Source organism: Macrobrachium nipponense, chromosome 15 (assembly GCF_015104395.2).
Source record: "Macrobrachium nipponense isolate FS-2020 chromosome 15, ASM1510439v2, whole genome shotgun sequence".
Lineage (NCBI taxonomy): Eukaryota > Metazoa > Arthropoda > Malacostraca > Decapoda > Palaemonidae > Macrobrachium > Macrobrachium nipponense.
The window spans coordinates 75,293,382-75,310,881 of NC_087208.1; the positions used below are offsets into that span (position 1 = coordinate 75,293,382).

At 35.6% G+C, this 17,500-nt stretch overlaps 1 protein-coding gene across 2 annotated transcripts in view; it reads right to left on the bottom strand.

Moving 5' to 3' along the window:
• Positions 1-17,500, bottom strand: part of LOC135195068 (echinoderm microtubule-associated protein-like 2) — a 370,249-nt gene that overhangs the window by 203,487 nt on the left and 149,262 nt on the right. The window lies entirely within an intron of this gene.

The following is a 17,500-nucleotide window of genomic DNA, read 5'->3' on the forward strand; positions in this document are numbered from 1 at the left end:
CCACCAGGTGATAATTACGTGTGAGCTTAAGAAACGTCTGCGACGTGCTGGTTTTACGGCACAAGAAGTTCATTCACTAGAAACCTTTGAAGATAAGAATGTGGCATGGACTGTTGTGTTGTGGATCTATCTCAGGTTTCAATAGTAATAAACCGTAATATAGATACATGAATACACACACACACAACATCTATTCCAATTTTTCATGCATTATTTTGCAGTGAAACTTCACATGCTTGATTTATATACATACACACACATATATATATACGTATATATATATATATATATATATGTATATTATATACATATATGTATATAATATACTATATATATATATATATATATATATATATATATAACATACATATATATATATCATATATATATACATAAATAAATAAATGAAATAAATATATATGTGTATATATATATATATATATATATATATATATATATATATATAAAATTACATTGGTCTTCTCTCCTTCTCCTTGCATAAGTACTTTCAGCTACTTTTACTTTCCCAAGGATTTTTTCCCTAACAGTTGATTGTAATTCTTGGTGCTTAGTCTTGCATATCGCTCAAATACCTCCAAGTTTTTTCTCCTTGCCCCGAATCTCTCTCTCTCTCTCTCTTATTTTCCCTTTCCTTCCTGCAGCATTCACCGCTGTTCCAGCCGTGGGATTATAACCGTTATATTTACTTTCTCCGCTTTAATTCTCTTATTCAATTATTTATGTGTTTATCCCATAATCTTTAATCATTTCAGTATAGAAATCCATCTTTGCCCTTGTCTCTTGTTCTAACAACAAATATGTATGTATATATATACATATACACACACACATATATATATACTGTAGTCTTCAGGTTTGCATGTTATCATGGCAGTCTGAGGTCAGCGGTGTGTTTTTCGGTTCTACCCGACTAACTTCACTTTCCTTTTCATTCAGAACTTCAGAAATTATCGTTCCTGATGAAATCCAGTTTCCAAAAGACTTCTTCAGTTCCTTTGCCCATTATCTGTGTCTGCTTTTCTAAATACACAGTGGTATGCTTTGAATGATCTCTTCCAGGAAAATAGGATTATTATTACTATTGTTATTACTATACATTAAGTTCATTCAACCTTATGTAAACTTATCTTCAACACGATACAATGACTTCAAAAAAAAGACCAACAAAGGTGGAGAGAGAGAGAGAGAGAGAGAGAGTACCAGTAAATATATAAAAATAAAAAAATAATGTAAAACTACATATCAATAAATAAATGAGCTTATAACATAAATGGACAAGGTAAAAGAACCTTAAACAATTTATCTATTAGAATAATTTCATAAAGTTCTAATGATTTTTTTCTTACTGAATATACTTCATACTTTAGATCTTATCTAATAGAAAGAATACAAATAAAAGACAATGAAAAAGTTGGGTCACAATTTCTAATAATTTCGCGTTCTTAACTTCGTATTCTACAGCTCATTTTCTAGTATATAATGATGATAGTTCCCTCTCCTGCCATGACGTGGAACATCATGGCGAAGATTTCCCCTCAAAGCCAAAAGAAAGTGATCGTGACTTTTCATACCATTTTGCAAAGGTGACCCCGTTGCCATCCCATGCACGATCTCTTGCGTCATTTCTCTTTCACGTCTGGCGACTTGGACTGTTGGGGAGGTATAATACATCGCTGAATCTCTCTCTCTCTCTCTCTCTCTCTCTCTCTCTCTCTATATATATATATATATATATATATATATATATATATATATATATATGTGTGTGTGTGTGTGTGTGTGTGTGTGTGTGTGTGTGTGTGTGTGTGTGTGTGTGTGCAGAATCTACTGGCATTTTTAACCAGATACATATGTAAATGTATTAGCCACATTGCCCTCTTAACTTTTCAAATTCTTCGCTCTTTTTTTGGCTACGCCTGTCACTACAAAACCTCGAGATCCAACTTCAAAGAAGTTTTTTAGCACTGATACATAGCGGTGAAAATGTATATTATACATACTGTATATACAATGGGGACGGTACCAGCGGGCATACAGTTGGAAAAAATAGTCACAACTACTAAGTAAGAAAAATGACTCATCTGCGCTTCATTTACCCATCTTGTTTTGAATGATGGGGGTGTCACAACCTTTCATGTTAGGTCCAGGTAAATTATCTTCCTTGCAATCTATTAATTTTGCACATTTCTAATCAAATAAGTGGATCCAGTTCAGACATTCCTTGGTTGTTTCTTACAGAACCTTTTTTCTATAAAACTGAATTCGACAGTATTTGTTTCCAATACATTACAAGCATAAACAATCTCGTCTGCCTCTGCCCTATCAGTGGCACGATTCTTTTCTATTTCACAAAGGAAAACTGCACTGTTCCCCTGGGCACACAAACTTTTTAGAGAATGTCATAATCTCTTTTCCAGTGATTTTCCAGTTTCACCCATATGAAACTGTTGCAAGACTTGGGTGTTTATTCTTCATTGTGTCATGTATCTTAAACGCCACATTAACGCCAAATGTTTTGAAGAAGTAGGAAAACATCACTGAAATTATTATTAAAACTTTGTGGTAGAAGAAGCTGACCTTTTTGTACTACACATTTCTCAGTAGTAATCATAAAAATTCTTATTGGTACTCTAAATGCAATGTCTAATACAGAATCACGATAATTTAATATCTTGTCTGTATTTCTAATTAGATCTGTTTCAACAGCAATACACTCTAGGATAAATTACATAATGCTCTTACGTAATGCTCATAAAATATGGATGTGAAAACTGATCTCTTTAGTGTTTTGGCCGTAGTAAAAATGTACATACTAGGCAGAAGTGTGGGAAGGATTTAAACACACTAATACTTATCAGGTGTGAACATCTTTTCTAACAGTACGTATGCCCCTCTGTAACGCCACCCTAAAATCACTACTTTAAATTTCTACCACTAAGTATCATTCCTATTGAAGATGTCTTAGAAAAAAATAAAGTCAAACGGGTAAGGCATTACAAACTGTTTCATTAGTTTCCCAGTGTTACACACACACACACACACACACACACACACACACACACATATATATATATATATATATGACTAGTAAAAATATTCTGTTACAACAGAATACCATCTAATAAAAGGAGCCCATAAAAATCCCAAAATATAGAAAGAAAGTACTATATTTCAGAGACTGCAGTTTCTGAAATATAATACTTTCTTTCTATATTTTGGCGTTTTCATGGGCTCCTTTTATTATATATTATATATATATTTTATATATATATATATATATATATATATATATATATATATTGTCAGGTTGTAACACTTATATTTAGAAAACACAACATGATTCTTACGATGAAAGTGTGCTCCTATTACGTACAACTAAAAATATGATTTAGGAAATATTTTTCTGAACACAGTACTATTTACGAATAAGGTTGGGTATGCTAGCTGTAACCTGTCAACATGATCACGTGCCATTACCTGCAAAACAGAAAGGCGATTATAGTCTGGTTTTAAAATGACCTTTTAAAGTGACCTCTTTATTATCAATATTACTATTTCACGAAAAAAACAAAATCTGCGAAATGTTACCCTAGAGGAGAAAATAACATAATAATCACAGATATATCAACTAATTCATTATTATGCGTTTTCCCATTATTTCCCGCACCCTTTACTCTGGAAGTGAATTGAACTTTCTCTTCAAGGAGACGACAAAATTTATGTTGCTGCAGGTGGAGCTGGCGTTTTGACAACACGGGCTCTTGCTCCTCGAGCAGTCCGTAATCATCATTCAATAAGAACGAATAGATAACCCACAAGATATGGGAGCCACCGCCTACACTTACCAGCTAGAGAAATTGAGTTATAAGTTGCTTGCAACTTATAAATGTGGATAACATAACAGACTTTGCCCTGAGTAAGACGAGAACTCTATGCAAAAGGAATGGACAAGGACACTATAGTTTCCTTTCAAAACACATACACACGCACACACACACACACACAAACACACATACTGACAGTTAAATAAGAGACTTGAATTTCAGCTCTCAAGCAGGATCTAAACTCGTGTCTTCTGAGTTCTCCTGTCTTCTGAGTTCCAAGTTTTATGCTTGCAACTCAGAAGGCAGAAGGTTAAGTCCTACTTGATAGCTGGGATTCAGTAATATTGAATTTCCTTCATTCATATTTATCACGTGTCATCTATGAACAATAATTATATGAATGTATGTATATCTTCTTTCCTACCGTTATCCCTACATTAAAGGGTCGGTTGCCTGATGCGCTTCTCTACTGCCTTCTATCAAAGTCATCATCCTCACCAAACCTCTTCTCTCCATATCTTCTTTCACTTTATCTCGCCATCTAATTCTCTGTCTCCTTCTCGATCTTTTTCCTCAAACAGGATCCTCCCTAGTCCTCTTCACTCTCTCCTCGTCATCCATCCTCAACACTTGCCCATACCATTTCAACCGTATCTAACTTATCACCTCTGTAATCTTTACTAAGCCTGCCTTCTTCTTATTTCATAATTTTCCAATCTCCAAGCAACGATATTCTCATATACCACCTCAGCATTCTTATCTCTGTTCTCTCAAGCTTTACTTCCTCTTTCCTTCTTAGAGCCAATGTTTCTGCTCCACTGCTCCATACATTAACAATGGTCTTATCACTGTGTTATACGTATATCTTGACTTTTAGCTTGAATGACATTTTCTCATCATATACCACTCCAGCTGCCTCTCTCCACTTCCCCCATGCAGCTTTTATCCTACTGTCAACTTCAATCTCACATCCTAAGTATTTAAACTTTTCTGCCTGTTTTATAATCGAGCCTCTTCTTTCTTGTATTACTATTCTGTCTCTATCTTCCATACTGCTCAGGAAAACCTCTGTTTTATTCACATTCACGTTTAAGCCAACCCTCTCTAAAGATTCTAGCCAGTCTCCAACCCTCCTCAGATGTAGGTCCTCCTCATTTTCAGCAGTAATCACCAGATCATCGGCTTACAACAATTTCCACAGCTCTTCATTCCTGATCACTTCACTCAACACATCCATGACCAATACAAAAAATATGGGCTTAATGCTGATCCCTGGTGTAATCCAACACTAACTTCAAAGTTTTCTGTTTCCCTAACTGCTGTAATCACTTTTGTTCCTCGACCAGCCTAACCAACAGGTGGACTTTTTAGTCAAAGGCTAGGCCCATCGCCAATAACAGTGGTTGATGACAGCATGCCGGCTGTTCTAAGAAATTTGAGTATGCATGTATGCATATATATATATATATATATATATATATATATACATATATATTATATATATATAATGTATATACATATACAACAAAACATCTAAAGTATCCGGTCAGTAATTCCTATTATATCATTGTAATACTATTTACCTTACAAGAAAACAAGACGAAATAACATTAAAAAACTGGATCACCTTGTAACACTACACTTAAACCACACAATGTATAATAGGAAAACATCTAAATCATATCATCAACGAAAAATTGCGAAAACATCAAAAGGAATTACAAGGAGGTTACTCTGTAAGTAAATCTAATTCAACTCAATACAGCTCGCATCACACTGCTAAAGTTTGTTGCAAGTTTCATTGAAGCTTGGATTGAGTTGGGAACTCACACTCCCTTAAAAATCTATCCGACCTTGGAACCGCTACTAATGTAATAATAACCCTCATGGCAGAGTTAAATAAAATGAAAAGACAGGCAAAAAGCAAATAACTAAATAATGCACAAATAAACGAAAAAAAAACGCGACTCCTCGAAGGTGTCGTTCGCTACAAACGTCTCGTCCGAAATTTGCCTCATAAGGAAATAGCGGCTGCGGCACGAAACACCCCAATAAAATGAAGGCTGAATTCCTCAGAGAACAAAAGAAAATGAACTTTCACCTACACACAACAGCCGAGGTGCAAAATGCACTGTAAGAATAAAAAATTGTACGGTCATCATCGCATTTGTAAGTTTCAGTGCCTAAGTAGAAAGTTACAGTGTATAAAGTGTCTTTGTGATTCGGGGCGTTTTATAACCATTTTGCGTCTTAACGTAATAATTAGATTAGTAGACAAATGGAAGTCTGCCGGAGGTCCGTGTACCTTTCCTTTGGCTGATGTGTGAAGTAGTAGAGTGTACTGACATAGGTGGTGCTTCATGACGCTCGTTCCTCCATCATGGTCCTACTTCGTTGTTTCAAGGTTAAAGTCCACATACGAATAAGACTGCAACACAATCTGTGAAGCTGTATACTCTAATAATAATAATAATAATAATAATAATAATAATAATAATAATAATAATAATAATATAATAATATCACTTTATCTCTATTTTAGTCACAATAAAAGTTCATAGTTGAACCGCAACCATATATATGGAAAGAGCCAAACCGACCAGTTATCAGAATCAACATATTCATGAGTTGGAAAAATAAATCTTAGATATTCCAAAGAGCTTCAGGGTGAGGTAATAACCTGTTTAAATAATTATCAGCTACTGAGATTACATACCGATATATATATATATATATATGTATACATGTATATATAATATATATAACGCTTTTTATATATAATACATACAACATATATATATATATATATATAAAAGATATATAGATATTTATGTATCTAGATTGCATATACATTATACACATATATACGTAAACACTTTCCAAATACGGGGTATCATCACCCCAGACCGTCAGATGTGGCTGTCGCGTACATGCGCGTGCCAGGGCATGGGTATGTAAATGAAGTCTGCTACAAAAAAAAAAAAAAAAAAAAAAAAAAAAAAAAAAAAGAGCTTACTTTCACCCCAGCTTCAGGTAGGCCGGGTGGAATTCCAATTACCTTAAAACTAAAAGTACAACACTCGGGAGACTCTCACTTTTATAAGTCAGTGCTGAACAGAGAGTGAGAGAGTGAATTTTAATATCTCCATGTAATCCAGAGGAGGAGGAGGAGGAGTTACTAGGATTAGGATGTCTCAAAGACTTATTAGTCCATCTCTAGGAGCAGGTTTTACTATTCATTCACTGTGTCCTGATGATTCTGTCTAGCTTTCTTTTAAACTCTTCCACACTGTTGCTGACTTGCTGTTTACAACTTCAGTTCTAGTTTCCATCCATCATTTCTAGTCTGGTTTTCGTTTAATGTGAAGAGGTTGCTGTCTACTTTTGTTGTGCCTGTCAATATTTTGAATGTTTTTATTAGTTATCCTCGCAATCGTCGTTTCTAAGACATACATGTTCAGGCTTTCTAGTCGTCTTTTGTAACTTATTTGCCTGAGGGATGGAATTAACTTTGTTGCCTTTGCTAGTACCTCTTCCAACCTATTTATGTGGAGGAGAGAGAGAGGAGGAGAGAGGAGAGAGAGAGAGAGAGAGACTTTAATGTCGTTATTTAATCAAGAGAAGGTGAAAGAGAATTCAAGATCCTACCGTTGCCGACCTTCTGTCAGATGCCCCCAAAACTTCTATCAGACGCCCCACCGGAGTAACGAGATGCAAGTTTGCTCAGTGGTATCCCATACCCAGTACCCCGTACTCATCACACAAGCAACATCCGATACCCAATCACCCACAAGACGTCTCCATTCACCCGATGCACATTTAGTATTCTGGGAAGCATTCCACCGATAAAAGAGACAGATTGAAAAGTACCTCGTTGTGTGCGACGCAAGCCACACATCATCGATTATTTGACATTGGAAGTGTCAGGGAAATAAAGTAGCTGACTGCATCTTAGATTTATTGACAGTGAGTCTAATAAAACGTACCTTACGCCTTTTTGGTTTTGATAGATGTGACACTAGAATTATCGGATGGAATTCTCTCTCTCTCTCTCCTCTCTCTCTCGCTCGAATCCTCTCATCTCTCTCTCTCTCTCTCTCTCTTTATATATATATATATATATATATATATATATATTTATACGTATATATATATATATATATATATATATATATATAATGTATAATATTTATATCATAAAATCATTTTACGATACAGATTTTGATATATTCCGACAACACTATTATTGTGTATTTATTAGATTTTTGTAGTGGCCGGAATTAATAACAATATTTAAAAAAATAAAATTTACTTTATTTCTTAGATAACTTGAGATAGGAAACGGGTAACTAGAAACTCACTAAAATATAAATAAAACATTCAGCTATGTGATTTCACAATGTCAGATAAGATGTTGCCATCTTGGAGCGCTCCAAAACACACTACTATCACGATGCTTTTCATCTCTTCCCCTCTTATTGCTGCTTTTTATAGTGTCCCGAGAGAGCAATAGCATTCATTTAGGTTAATAAGCATCTTCAAAATGTAGCAGAAAAGTATTTTGCAATATATATATATATATATATATATATATATATATATATATATATATATATATATATATATATATATATATATAAGCACACCATACGTTGCCATCAATAAGGGTAACTCCAGGAAAACTGAAAGAGAACAGCGATGCCATAATCCTGTTTTCACTGGCGACTTCACAAAACGCCGAGGCAAACACATAAAGAGGACATGAATCCACTTCCGAACAAATACAATGAAATCTCGTAACAGAAGCGACAATGTTTACAAACGCCAAAACAGAACCAGCTGCCAACATCAACAACAATGCTAGCCAACATTAAAACGTGGTCCTGTCACATCCACGGGGTTTAGGAGAGGGCTGCCTCTTTAGGAACACTAACCCACCCCACAGGAGAGAGAGAGAGAGAGAGAGAGAGAGAGAGAGAGAGGGGAGGGTATTAAGCGGGGTCATGGTGTATGTAGTTAACCTGCAAAGTGCCCCTTTGCGCCAACTGCCTCCTGTTTAAAGGTTAACGAAGCCGTCCATTCTATGATTAACGTGTCACACTTCATCCTTGTTGCTAAGCGTCTCCACGGGCTACGAATGAAATGCCTCTCCTTCACTGACTGATTGACTGACTGGTTTAACCAACTGACGTCACAATATCCAAGGTCATCCGAATATAAATTCCTATCCGTTATCACTCTTCCATTGAAGCTGAAGCATTCACGAAGGACACTTGTCACACATGTAGTGAACTGGTGCCAGCTGCAGTGTGTCAGTAAAAAGCCCGACAGCCGACAGAATGAATGGGTGGAAAGCATAAGCAGTAGTAGTGTCCCACAATGAGGTACTCGATGTGTACTACATCCCAAAAGAAGATATGAAGACATGCATATCAAAGATGCTATAATATTATCAATGAACTCAGTTACGACGAATTATGTAAAAAATCTAGAGAGAGAGAGAGAGAGAGAGAGAAGAGAGAGAGTTAATATGGAGGAAGGAGGGTGCTGAACCGTGACTCCCAATGTCAACATGAAGCTTGTGTCCCCAAAGCGAAGCAACGAAGCATAAATGACGAACTGCGATTCCGAAGCTGATGATATCATAACACGGTCATTTGCCTTGAGCTGCTGTTAAACAAAAGTAGGCGAGAAAGCTCTCGCCTGTGGATGGCAAGACCGCAACTGAAGAGGATCATGACAACCATAAATACTATATATATATATATATATATATATATATATATATATATATATATATAATATATATATAAATATATATATATATATACTTATATATATATATATATATATATATATATATATATATATGCTGACGTCTCCCGGCATTTCATCTTTTGTGCAAATTTCCAAGGCCTAAACTCATGACCAAACTGAAAGACATAAACATACAATAATAACAATACAATATAAAAGTTAAGAATTAAAAAAGAAATTTTAAAAACTTACAGAAAAACGCAAAGTACACTTCAAGGAAAAGGAGGGCAGACAAGTGCCAGTCTCAAAATATGAAGGCCGCGACATCAGAAAGTCTCTTCCTAATGCTCTTTGCTTTATATATATATATATATATATTATATCTTTTTCTTTCCCACCGTTATTCCTACATTAAGGGGTCGGTTGCCTGATGCGCTTCTCCACTGCCTTCTATCGAGGGCATCATCGTCACCAAACCTCTTCTCTCCATATCTTCATTCACTCTACCTCGTCGTCTAATTCTCTGTCTCCCTCTCGATCTTCTTCCTCAAACAGGTTTCTCCCTATCCTCTTCACTCCCTCCTCGTCTTCCATCCTCAACACATGCCCATACCATCTCAATCGTGGCTCTCTTATCACCTCTATAATCTTTACTAAGCCTGCCCTTCTTCTTATTTCGTCATTTTCCAATTTTCCAATCTCTCGAGCAGATATTCCCATTACCCACCTCAGCATTCTCATCTCTGTTCTCTCAAGCTTTACTTCCACTTTTCTTCTTAGAGCCCATAATATATATATATATATATATATATATATATATATATATATATATATATATATATATATATATATATATAAAGGTTTTTTGCCACGAAGGAAAAAATGAAAAAGCGAGATAGCCAAGTACTTTCGGTCCTGTTCGGACCCTTTACAGTAAAGGGTCCGAACAGGACCGAAAGTACTTGGCTACCTCGCTTTTTCATTTTTTCCTTCGTGGCAAAAAACCTTTATTTTTTTTTGCCATAGCATCACGTTTTATATACTTCGTGATCAAGTTATTCATATATATATATATATATATATATATATATATATATATATATATATATATAAGCAATTAAATGTAGCTATGTGTATATTACATACATAAAATGCCTCGAAAGTTTCAGTTTTTTGCAAAGGGGATTTATATTATTTAGCAGTTGAAAGATGACTGGGGCAGTGCTTTCTGCAATGCTTTTAATTGGGGCCACTCCAAGGGGGACAAGAAGAAGTGAGGTCACGGATTCGTTTCCAAAAATGAACAGAGACACCCACGGCAAGTTTCACTGAGTCATCTGATTGACCGCCCCCATCCCCCGTACTCATGTCTTTCCGGTGGTTTTACCTCCAAAAATCTCCCCTCATCTCTGGCTTCCTTATAACTTCTGCTTGCCTAACAAATTTCACAAATAAAACGAACCCCATCATCTTTTGCAGGTTCTCACAGGGCCAATACACCCTCCACGCCTACGCCTTCAATAACCTACTATGTTCCATTCATGTCACCAACAACAATTTTCGTGTTTCAGGTATTCCATCTGCAACATTCTTCTGGGGAGCTCATTTCCTAGCAAACAGACATAAACACGCATTACCAGCGACAATCTCACCTACCAAGCAAGAGGACCATAGTTTGAATCCTGGGCGCACAGACATTCTCTGTTAATTGAAAACCTTTTGTGCCCTAAATGACCTACGAAACAAATTGAGTAGCTGGAGTTGTTTGTCTGCACAGGGTGGCAACCATGGTGGACCAGAGCGTAAGGTAGGCAACCTCATCCCAATAGACTTGCTAAGAACCAGAGAGCTAACTGCTAATTTCAGTCATCTAGAGTAAAAATGTATTGTACGACATAAACTATATACTCATCAATACATCTTGAAGGTATTTCAAATACTTTATACTTTATCCTTCATGGTGAGTGTCATAGTGTTGGAATTCCTGGCTAAGTGTTATCATTCACCTTACAAGCCGAAAAAAAAACATTACATACGCACACCACACATGTATATATATATATATATATATATATAGTATATATATATATATATATATATATATGTGTGTGTGTGTGTGTGTGTGTGTGTGTGTGCGTGTGTGTGTGTATTTGGGAGTTCGAATCTCCTTACTATTATTTTTTGGTAACGAATCACTTATCACTTATAATTCCCCTCCAGTGTATAAAATTCCCCGAGGTAGAGTGAATCAGATATCAAACGACAATAATTGTGGCTTAATGTTTGTGAATATGAAACATCGCGCGGTGTGTGACAAAAAATTCACACACAAATGATATATATATATATATATATATATATATATATATATATATATATATATATATATATATATATATAATGGGAAACAGAAAATTTGAACACGCGATAATGATTTAACGATTTTTAAGAAACTACTTTCAGTAGCTTACAACTCTTCGTTGTTACTGACCGCAAAAAGAGCTGGTTCCAAATGTCTGCCGCAGGTTTTTAGTGAAAACATAATCTAAACAGAAACTGACATATAATGGCCGAGGAGGCGTGCCGTCTTCCTCGGAAATTTGAGAAGAATATGAGGAAGAAGAAGTCAACAAAACACAGAAGAACCAAATTGAGATGCGGTTTATGAAGATGTCCGACAAGAAGGCTTTGCACTTGGCAGCGAAGAGATGCTAACTAACGTCTTCATAACATTTGGCAACATATTGCGTTTGTAGTTACTAGAGGTTTTACTTTTTCTAATCTCTGAAATTCGAGATGGGTTAAAAAATGGAGAGAGAGAGAGAGAGAGAGAGAGAGAGAGAGAGAGAGAGAGAGAGAGAGAGAGAGAGAGAGAGAGAGAGAGAGAGAGAGAGAGAAAACTTTCATAGCAATATCAACTTGACATTTTTAGAAAACTTGAAAGATTAGACAAGAAGTTGAACTGACCAAAAACAATGAATCTTCAAATAAAGTTAACAAACACAGACAAAATACCTAAACTTCCCTGATACCAAGTCAAGATTAGTTAATATTTTCAAGATAAGTCCTTTACAGATACTGCCATTTCAAGATATAGACTACATGCTACGCGCTTACTAATCAGTAGAAAGATACATAAATTGAATCATTTGTATTTAGTTAAAATTCAATTATGCTTTATTAAAAGATATGACTAATTTAACGAGATTAAGAAATATCTATATTTTTAAAACGTGTCATTCGAAGACAATACTCTCAAAACATGCAGAGCTGAAAGATGTTCCTTTCTGATATACCATTAACAATCCAGATAAATTCCTACCCATCAAAACAGCGATTAACATTCCCAAATACATAATCAAAAGACGTCGATATTTCCAAGACAAGACGACATCACCAAAAGATACGAGCAATTCAGTGATGAACTCGATGAAAGGAGGAAGGTCGAGTTCCAAAACTCAGCGCTGTCGAACATCATTACTGGAGTCACCACTTAAACAGACGAATTGTGAACAACCGTGGCTTGGCCAATGTCTACTAATCTAACAACAATAATAGTGAATACCCATTCCTCTTCATACCTGTATCTTTCAACATCATAAGCAAAAATATGTCAGAAAGAATACAAACTTCTGAAACTATAGAAAATGATAGCTGAATCGTTCAGTTCCCTCACAAAGATGAAAGGACTACAAGAAAAACCTCCCACGATCAAAGAAAACGAACTAAACCACCTAGCCACAGCAGAGGTGACTCACAGTTCAATTTGCATATGGCGGCCGGATCGGATATCTCGGCTCGCGAGAGCGGGAGGACACTCAACAAGATAATGCATTTCAGCGCAATTAGCGACGGAATAATCCCGTGTCTGTTATTGATGGCACAGACAAGCGTTAGGCAAAATGAATGTCACTGACACTGAAGACGAAAATGACAGAGAGGTAATAAATGTATGAGAATAAAAAATACCAAAAAATACCTCAGATGACATTGGAGCTTTTTGTCATATGTTTAAATGCTATCAACCCGAGTCCCGACCTACACAGTACTATGATCTAACCGAGAGTGCTCGTGGCCTCCAACCCAAAGAGCTGTCTCCTTTGTTCTGTCTCAACCATCACTAACTAATCAGAACACGTGATTAAAAATATATCAAACAAGTCTTGCCATACGAGTCCAGATCCGATGTCACCGGTCATTCTAGCGACCTCAATCCCGGGCCGAAATCCAACTCGATCTGGCACCTTGCGTCCAGGTCCTAAATTATATCTAACATCATTACCTCGTCGAGGTAATGTCCAAACCCAGAAGGAGTGGAGGCATTCTACCAAGTAAATCTCTTTAATGCAGCAGATCAATGTGTCCAATGACAAGTTTATGTTAAATAAGATATCTTCCTTAAACAAGGTGAAACTAAAAAAAAAAATAAAAAAAAAAAAAACTCCAGAGTACCTCTTTTGAATATATAGACTCTCTCTTCTCTCTCTCTCTCTCTCTCTCTCTCTCTCTCTCTCTCTCTCTCTCTCATCAAAAAAAGTACCCTGACCTCCATCAACCGACCTCAAAAGCAAATAAACGAACGAACACACAAACAAGTACAAAAGTAGTCTATTCGATTTCCCAGGGGCAGGGCAGAGAGAGAGAGAGAGAGAGAGAGAGAGAAGAGAGAGAGAGAGAGAGAGAGAGATTCGGCAAATAAAACTCGTACCTAAGAATGTTAACAAGGTAAAATCGAAATATTTTCTCCGCTACGCTTGAGATAAGATCAGCCTTTATTTAGACAAGCTATGCTTAATTCAATCCGGCGAGAGACAGGATTCCTCGGCAACATGACTCTCTCGGAATCGAGAGGCGCTTTTCTCACAAACAAAAGACGGGGAAAAAGAACAAGGATAAATGTTCGAATATTCAAGGACCTTAAATTTACATATATACATACATACATACATACATATATATATATATATATATATATATATATATATATGTGTATATATATATATATATATATTATATATATATATATATATATATTATATATATATATATGGACCCAGCTGATGGTCGAAAGCTATAAGTTGCAGTACAAGAAATATATATTTTATAAAAACTAAAGCAGGATTTTACATCATTGTGGATTGAATCCCCATTTCTTTAGAGGTACGACATAGTACCTAGTTACTGCATATATATATATATATATATATATATATATATATATATATATATATATATATATATATATGTATCTGTATATGTAAGTGTACATACATAATCAAATACAAACATATATGTGTGTACATATGTAATATATGTACATATGTAAGTGTACATACATAATCAAATACAAACATATATGAGTGTGTGTGCGCACGCTTATAAAATGATCGAGAATTTGCTGAAATAAGCTTCTCACTATTTTCCAGATCATCTCACGGAGAAAATTACTTCGGATCGGAGGCTAAAAATGATGCTATTAAAGTTTGTTTTTTGGTAATGATAATGAAAAAAACCTTCTTGAAGTTAACATCATGTCTCGGCAAAAAATTACTCGTGATTATAAAAGATGTAGAAAAGATTCAGTCTACAAATATTACTGTAATTACCCAATTATTTAGTGATATTTAAAGACAGTGAAATGGTGGTTTATTCATGTTCATCGCGAATTCAAATTACCAATAAACATTTTACAAACTGCTATTTTATTTGAGCTTACGTTCTGAAGCAAGATTTTTCTGAAACAGAAAAAATAAGCAAGAGGCTGACCTCCGCAATGATTGCGACCGTCTTTAAGAATATGCGTTTATAAGAGAATGTATTTCCTATATACAAAGAGGTAAATAGAAAAAGACACAGATATATATATATATATATATATATATATATATATATATATATATAAATAATAATATATACATATATACATATATATATATATATATATATATATATATATATATATATATATATATATATATATATATATATAAATCATCATCGTCCCCATGGTCCACTTTACCAGAGAAAAATATTCTAAACAGCCGCACTGACTTCTATAGTTCCCAGTTTCTTGACAGCTTTTGCATACTCTTTTCAATGAGAAACAACAAGAGGAACCAATTACAACTCGAGTGGGATCGAACCCAAATGAAGCAGAGACAGTGAAGTGACAGTAAACCTAGAGGGAATATAAATAAAAAAAAAGAATTAATTCCCTGATACAATTCGAACCTGTCTTTTCGTTTTTACTTGTCTACCTGCGTATCTATATTGTCGTAAGTAATACTAATATAGGAATGGAATGGAACACAGAATTCAGGCCACAAGCCAAGCGCTGGGACCCATGAGGTCATTGAGCGCTGAAAGGAATATAGAGTAAAAGGTTACGAAGGTGTAACAGGAGGAAAACCTCAAAGCAGTTGCACTATGAAACAATCGTTATGAGAGGATGGTTAGCAAGATGGAAGAAAGATAATATGAATTGAGGTGCAGTAAAAAGAACTAGAGGGGTTACAGTGTATCTCGTAAGGTGCACTGGCGGCATTATCAGGCCTCCCGTCCTACGGGGAGTAATAATATAAAACTCCAAACGTAAGCCGCGCTTGACGAGTAACATGTTCTATATTGTTATGCCGATTTGATTTATGAATGACATCTTTGACCTCTCGTTCATCATATGCTAACGACGTCCATAATCGTCACTCGAATACTTCATCAAGACGTCAGAACTTCCTTGAAAGTCCGAGCGCGTGTAGCGCGAATGCGCCTCGCCTCCCTGTCAATTGATATGACTTCCAGCTGTATCACCACCACGCAATGTGTCGAGATCTCTCCCTTTGGTTATAAATAAAGCAAAATAATCCTCATTCGTTACCAAGTCGCTCTTTATCTACTAATCTATTATCGGTACCATTACACCCCCGGTTCTCAGAAAGTATTTTGAAATTAAGTTGGCAGTAGCAGCATGCCCTTCCATACCCAAGCTGCGAACCTATCGCACAAAGTGCCAAATACCCAATTATTGACTCCGGTCAACGAGGGCACAATGGCTCTCTCGGGAAATGAGCTGAAATCGCTTCCTCCCCCACATCGGATCGAACTTGGGTCTGTTGATGGTCGAGAGACACTGGCAGCACTTGACTACTTATAATAATAAATGATATAATATATATATATATATATATTATATATATATATATAATATATATATATATATTATATATATATTGTTACTAGCAGGGTATTGTGATGACAGGTATTTCACCAGGTGGCGCACAACACCACAATCAACTGACCATCGTCATAACTTACTTTGACACCAATGAGCCAAGTCAGTTCTCTGATAAGTGACCTTCAAACGATGCCACATGCCCCAAGCACATCAACTCCCATCACCTTCTGTGGGGTGGAAGGCTCTTAAGGCCATTAATGGTCTAGCAACCTCATCCCAAAAATAAATGTTTGTAAGACTGCTATAAAAGTGAATGGGTTATAACCGGGCCCAAGAAACCAAGGAAAAGACTGAGTCATGCCAAATAAACTTCTGTTAAAGTTTCTTAAAACCTTTGTGATAATTTCATTATTTACTGACTTGTTCAGTTGGTTAAGGCGGAACACGCAGGCGGAAAATACATTGTATCCTGATATGATATGAGTGATAACTCTGAGAAACGAATAGACAGTTGACTGACATCTTAAACCTTTCTATTTTCTAACATTTTTGGATAAGCTTCCATTAAAAGCTTAGAAATCCTGAAGGAAATGAATGAAAAAATTCCCCATTCCAGATGGGATGAGCACTCGTTGATTCAAAGAAAAGACTGGTTTGTTGATTATATCTTAGTTTGTAACCAGCTTGGGTCTGATTCTAAGACGGAAAGATTGACTTCATTTAGTTC